Source organism: Neomonachus schauinslandi, chromosome 4 (assembly GCF_002201575.2).
Source record: "Neomonachus schauinslandi chromosome 4, ASM220157v2, whole genome shotgun sequence".
NCBI classification, from domain to species: Eukaryota; Metazoa; Chordata; class Mammalia; order Carnivora; family Phocidae; genus Neomonachus; species Neomonachus schauinslandi.
The window spans coordinates 104037505-104044920 of NC_058406.1; the positions used below are offsets into that span (position 1 = coordinate 104037505).

Here is a 7416-nt window from a genome sequence, read left to right on the forward strand (position 1 = left end):
GCCATTCTGACTGGTGTAAGGTGGTATCTCAATGTGGTTTTGATTTGGATTTCCCTGATGGCTAATGATGATGAACATTTTTTCATGTGTTTGTTAGCCATTTGTATGTCTTCTTTTGAAAAGTGTCTGTTCATGTCTCCTGCCCATTTTTTGACTTGATTATTTGTTTTTTGGGTGTTGAGTTTGAGAAGTTCTTTATAGACCTTGGAAATCAGTGCTTTGTCTGTAGTGTCATTTGCAAATATCTTCTCCCATTCTGTGGGTTGCCTCTTTATTTTGTTGACTGTTTCCTTTGCTGTGTAGAAGCTTTTTATCTTGATGAAGTCCCAAGAGTTCATTTTTGCTTTTGTTTCACTAGCCTTTGGAGATGTTTCTTGAAAGAAGTTGTTGTGGCCGATGTCAAAGAAGTTACTGCCTATGTTCTCTTCTAGGATTTTGATGGATTCACCTCTCACATTGAGGTCTTTCATCCATTTTGAGTTTATCTTTGTGTAGGGTGTTAGAGAATGGTCAAGTTTCATTCTTCTGTATATAGCTGTCCAATTTTCCCAGCACCATTTATTGAAGAGAATCTTTTTTTCCATTGCATATTTTTTCCTGCTTTGTTGAAGATTATTTGACCATAGAGTTGAGGGTGCGTATCTGGGCTCTATTCTGTTCCATTGGTCTATATGTCTGTTTTTGTGCCAGTACCATGCTGTCTTAGTGATCACTGCTTTGTAATATAGCTTGAAATCAGGCAACGTGATGCCTCCAGTGTTGTTTTTCTTTTTCAACATTTCCTTGGCGATTCAGGGTCTTTTCTGATTCCATACAAATTTTAGGATTGTTTGTTTCAGCACTTTGAAAAATGTCATTGGAATTTTGAACGGGATGGCATTGAAGGTATAGATTGCTCTGGGTAGCATAGACATTTTAACAATGTTTATTCTTCCGATCCATGAGCATGGAATGTTTTCCCATCTTCCAAAGGACACCCCCAAATTACTAGAACTCATACAGCAATTCAGTAATGTGGCAGGATACATAATCAATGCACAGAAATCAGTTGCTTTCTTATACACTAGCAATGCAACTGTAGAAAGAGAAATTAGAGAAATGCTTCCATTTACAATAGCACCAAAAATCATAAGATACCTTGGAATAAACCTAACCGAAGAGGTAAAGGATCTATATTCTAGGAACTACAGAACACTCATGAAAGAAATTGAAGAAGATACAAAATGATGGAAAAATATTCCATGCTTATTTATTTTAGAGAGAGAGAAAGAGAGAGAGAGCGCATGTGCTCATGGTGGGGAGGTGCAGAGGGAGAAGAAGAGTCTTACACAGACTCCACGCTGAGCATGGAGTCAGATTCTGGGCTCAATCTCATGACCTTGAGATCACGACCTGAGCTGAAACCAAGAGTTGGATGCTTAACCGAATGTGCCACCCAGGTGCCGAATTTCCACGTTTTTAAACCTGTATGTTCCTCTATGTAATCCATCTTTAAAGTAGAAGCTTGCCTTGAAAAGCTTCTCTGTACCATCTAAATAGTGAAAATCAACACAGAGTTCATTTGAATTATTAAATACAATTTCTTGGCCTTAAACCCATTCATAGCAGTATTTAGGTGGTGTTGGTAAGAGCATCACTCTTAACTGAACTGACCATTGCCCATGGCAGGATTTTATTTTTTTATTATTATTTAAAAACCAATTTAAATTTGAGTATGGTTAACACACAATATATTTTTTTAATTTAATTTTATTATATTATGTTAGTCACCATACAGTACATCACCAGTTTTTGATGCAGTGATCCACAATCATTATTTTTGTATAATGCAACATTATATTAGTTTCAGGTATACAACATAGTGACTCAACCTCTCTATGTTATACATAGCAGGATTCTGGAAAGGCCTACTGGTCAGAACCAGGAAAATTTATTCATATAAATTTGCTGAAAATGAATTCTCCAGAAGCTAATTTGCTAAATGATCAATGTGTTGAGAGACAATTTTCTGAAAGCTAATTTGCCAAATGGCTGAGACACTCAATGAATGTTCACACAATTTATTTTTTTCAACATTTCATGAAGTATGCAGTATTTTTAATTGGATAGGGTGGTTTTTCAATATTAGCTTTTCAGTATATAGCTTTTCAATATTTTAATAGCTTTTCAATATTATAAATAATTTTCTGTTGACTGGCTTTCATTTTGCCACTTAAGGAATAGCATTTAAGGAATGTTCAATTTATCTAATTGGTGAAAAAAAGAAACTACTAAGCATGTTAATAAATCTAAACAAACATTTATTTTATAAAAGCATTATAATGACTACTTTATGAGTTATAAAACCAGGCAAAAGTAAAATGATATAGGAAACAATAATGTGAAAGACAAGACTGTTATAGAGCTAAAGCATGTATGGGCCTTGGATTGTTTTATAAGAGGAAATAGGTTTTGATTAATTATTGAGATTGTTACATCTGTATTGTGATAAGTTTTTGGGTAACCACTAAGAGAATATAATTTATAACTTCTAAACCATTAGAGAGGAAAAGAGGAATTAAAAAAGTTTCCAATTAACACAATAGAAGCCAGGAAAGAAGAAAATAAGAAGCATAGAAAAGGCAGAGTAAACAGAAAGTATAAAATATAAGAGTAGGATTAGATATAATTTTATAATGAATTATGGTATATGTGTTAATTGAACAGACTGGCTGGCTAAAAGACAGATTATAAAGATTGAATTAAAAAATACAGTTGTATGCTTTTTATAAAAAACACACCTAAGATTTAAGATTATTTTAGGCACAGTGGAGGCACTGTCATTTACATTGATATTCCAGACCTTGGACTTTCACTGTCCCCAAAACCTCAGTCTCAAGGATTCCACTCTGACCTTCTTTTGTATCCTGAGTTCAATTATTCTTTGGCCTCACTGTCTAATTTACTGCATCATGTACTCATTTCCCTTTTTATTTTGGTTAGACATTTGGTTAATCTCCATCATTGCTCCTGGCATGCACCCTCTCTAACTTGCCCACTTTTTCTTCCTTCCTTCCTTCCTTTCTTTCGAAGATGTAATTGGCTTTATTTTTTTTCTCCCATAAAATTTACTTTTTTTAAAATTTAAATTTAATTAGCCAAGGTATAATACATCATTAGTTTTTGGTACAATGTTCAATGATTTATTAGTTCAGCATAACACCCAGCTCTTTCTTATACTCACTGGCAAGACCACTAACAGCTACTTCATTTCCTTTATCTCAGAAGATGTCCTTGATTTTTATTTTGCTGAGAACTGGGAAGCCAATGAAAAGGATTTCTTCATTTTCCCAGTATCTGATCTCCCAGCCTAGTGCATTTGTATCCATATACCTTAACCCTCACTGCTGTTATGTGGATATACAGTCTGTGTTCCTATCCTCTGTTTCAGCACTGGAAACACTCTTTCTTGCCTATTTAAACACTTTGCTTTTGCTTTTGTAGCTGTCCTCTTCTCTACTGGATATATCCATGTATTCACACTGATGTGTCTCTTTTTTAGTGCTTTTCTTCTCCCCCCCATCCCACATCTCCCTTTAGGCACACTCTGATTTATCTTTTCTCTTTTATAGTAATACTCCTTCAAAAGCTATAGCTATGCTTTTTTTTTTTCACTTCCTATTTTATTTTACTCAGATTGTGTTTCTCTCTAAAAAATCCATGAAATCTCTCATGAAGATAAAAAATGTTCTTCACCTTGGCAAATTCAACTATCCATTTTCATTTCACACATTGCTTGTCCTTTCAGCAGCATGGCTACATTGTCCTTCAGACGCCTCATACTCTCTTATTTCTTTCCCAAGCTTACTGCCCACTTTCTCCTAGTTTCCTCTTCCAGCCCCTAATGTTGCTGTGCTCTGAGATTCACTCCTTAGCTTCCTTTCTCTATTTATATTTCCTTGGGAGATCTCATCTAGCCCTATAACTTTAAATCCTATATTAGGTTGACAATTAACAATTCCCACTTTTATATGTTAAGCCACAGACTCTTCCCTAGGCTTCAGATGTGTATGTCTAAAGGCCTATACAGTATTTCTTCTTGGCTAATAGAGATCTCAAACCTATTATGTTCAAAACAGAAGTCTTAATTTCCAACTACTTTAAAATGTGGAGGGCCAAGACTAGCCAAGACAATCTTGAAGAAGACAAAGTTTGAGGATATACTAGATGTAAAAGTGTATTATAAAGGCAGACAGCATGGTATTGGTGCATGGCTAAACAGATGGATCAGTGAAAGGCAATAGTCCAAAATCAGACCTATATCACTATGCATATTTGATTTATGATGAAGATGTGATGCAGGTCAGTAGGAAAAGAATAAACTTTGAATAAATGGTGTTAGGTTAATTGAAGTATCATATAGTAAAACAAATTAGTTCCTAGGTAGATTTTACATGCAAAAGATAAAAGAAAATAACATAGGAGAATATCTTCAAGACCTTGAGGGTAGAGAAATACTTTTTAAATAGAATTCAAAAAGTGTTAATCATAAAGAAAAAGATTGATAAATTGGATTCCATTGAAAGTAGGAATGGCTGTTTATTCAAGGACCCTATTAAAGGAGAGAAGAGAAAGCCACAGAGTGGGAGGATATGTGCAATACATTTGACTAATAAAGGGTTCTATCCTGATTATAAAATTAACTTCTTGTAAATCAGTACAAAATACACAGACAACCCAATAGAAAAATGTGTAGAAACCACAGGAACTTTACATAAAAGGGTATCCAAGTGGCTAATAAACATACCCAAAGTTCTCAACTTTATTAATCATCAGGGAAATATAAATTAAAATTAGAGTGTGAGACCACATTACACCCACCAAAATGACTAAAAAGACAAAAAGGAAGAAGAAACTTTACAATACTAAATATTGGTGAGGATGTGGAGAAACTGGATCTTTCATTTGCTGCTAGAAGGAGCATAAACTGGCAGAAGTACTTTCAGAATTTGTTTGGCAGTATCTAAGACCCAGAAATTTACTCCTTGGGAATATTTTAAGTAGAAATATATGTAATCAAATATATGCACCCAAAAATCATGTACAAAAATGTTCATAGCCCCATTATTTATAATACCTCCCCAAATGGAAACAACCCAAATATCTGCTGATAGAAAAATGAATAACTAAGTTGTGTTTTTTTCATATAATAGTCAGGGGTAAAGTGAAGGATAGCCTGGACTAGGGTGGTAGTGGTGGACAGGGAGACAGATGGATTAGGCATGTCTTAAAGGCAGAGTTGACTGGGCAGGGTGATGGATCAGTGTGGGGTAGGGAAAGACAGGGATCGTGGATAACCTCTAGATTTTGGCTTGAGCAAAGAGTTACTTCTCACTACTCTTACTCCCATCATCTCTCACCTAAACTTCAGTCTATCTCCCTGCTTCCACTCTTGCGTTCCTATTAACTTATTTTTCCAAAAAGCAGCCCAGAATAATATTTTAAAAACATACATTAGATTGTCTCATTTTTCCTGCTGAATACTCTCCAGTGACTTCTCATGCACTTAAAATATGTACAAACTCTACTATGCCTTTTATATGGTCTACCCGATCTAGCTCTCTAATGTCACCATACACCACTGTTCTTCTTGTTAAATATGCTCTTAGGCACACTAGCTTCTTTTTATTCTTTGAAACAAGTTGACTCCTGTTTAGAATCTTGCTGTTTGCCTTGACTGGTTCCTTTTGTCATTAAGATCTCAGCTCAAAAGAAAATTCCCCAGAGAGATCCTTCCTAGCCATCCAATCTAAAGTTCTCTCCTCTCATTACTTTACTACATCATTCTCTTATTTTCTTCATTGTTCTTAGCACTATTTGAAAATTTTGTTCATTTATTGTTTACTGGGTGTCTCCCCCTACTAAATGCAAGCTCCTAAGAGTAGGGAGTTTATGTTGTCCCTGTTATATAATCAGCCAAATAGAGCACTTGACAAATAGAAGGCAGTTAGTATATATTTGTTCAGTGAATGAATAAATGGAAAATCCAGCAATATAAAGAGAGTATTGAGTAGCTTTATAGAAAACACATTTATGCTCTCATTTTCCTTGTATATCAAAATAAGTTTTTAGTAACAGTTCCACTAAAAATGAAGAACCCCAAACATCTAAGAACATTTTGCCTTAGAGCATACATACATACATTCCAGATTTCTACCTTGCTTAACACCAAGTAGGCAAAGTTAGATGTATTCCCTTTTACTTACTTCCTTTACCAGAAGAGCAAGTAGAATGTAGACTGATGGAGCTTGCTGGGTGCTAAAGTCTGGGTTAGTAGCCTTCTTATAGCAAGTCCATCCAGGGAGGAGCCATCCTCTGTAGGATGGTCTGATTCATTCCTAACCAAATCCAGATCCACCCATATCTCCACCTCTATTTCTCTAGCAATGTGTTTACTTCCCACCTTCCTCACGTACTCATCTATACTTGTTTTACCAAGTTCCAAATTTAGGTTTACACAAACCCCACATACTGGAGATTTTATGGAAGGTTTTCTTTGGTTATTATAGGTTCTTTGTGTGCAGGGTCCACACCTTCTACTTTTTTTTTAATACCCCCCACTTTGACTTGATAGATGCTTGATAAATATCCATTGATAAATATACATTCTTATCTTTGTCTTTAGAGTGGTAGAATATGCATTTATGGGAACCCCAAATTCAATATGCACTTATGGGAACCCCAAATTTGTGGTAGGAAAACATCACAGGGGCCTACCTGCATGTCCCTTTTTATCTATGAATTCTATCTTTGGATACTGGGAGAACTTGCCATGAAATGAATGTTGGTCTTCCAGAAATTATGATGAACTGAGAGAAGCTAGGCGTATTTAATTTTGATTTTTTCAAAAGAAAGCAAGAAAATGAGCTCTTGAGTTAGAAGCAGTGATCACCAGAAGATAGCATGACTTTATCGGGCAAGAACCACTAGTCTAATTTTACATTGCTTTCAAGGTTATTATCTTGGGGTATCAAGGATATGTTCTACTTACTCTTCCTATAAACTGTGGGTTTTCTAATTTATTCTCATAAATATACAGGAGATTCCTATCTGTGGTCTCTCTCTCAATTTCCAGACTTTTATGTGGAACAGACTACATCTTCATTTGGATGTCCCCTAGTTACCTCTGCCCATACTGTTCAAAACTGTGGTGGGTGAGGGAATGGAGTAACTGGGTGATGGGCATTAAGAAGGGCACTTGATGTAATGAGCACTGGGTGTTATATGCAACTGATGAATCACTAAATTCTAAACTAAACAAACAACCCCCCCCCCCAAAAAAAAACCCCTGAGCTCATTATTGTGGCCTATACCAAAGCGTACTATCCTCCAGAAGTCCACATATTGGTTAATGACATCCCTATCCCCATCCACTGA

General features: G+C 35.5%; 1 protein-coding gene across 1 annotated transcript in view; it reads right to left on the bottom strand.

Moving 5' to 3' along the window:
- Positions 1 to 6269, bottom strand: part of LOC110578462 (hornerin-like) — a 60021-nt gene extending 53752 nt beyond the window's left edge. The window contains exon 1 of the mRNA XM_044914349.1: positions 6246 to 6269. The gene's annotated coding sequence lies outside the window, so the exon portion shown is untranslated. The remainder of the gene's footprint in view (positions 1 to 6245) is intronic.
- Positions 6270 to 7416: the final 1147 nt, after the last annotated feature.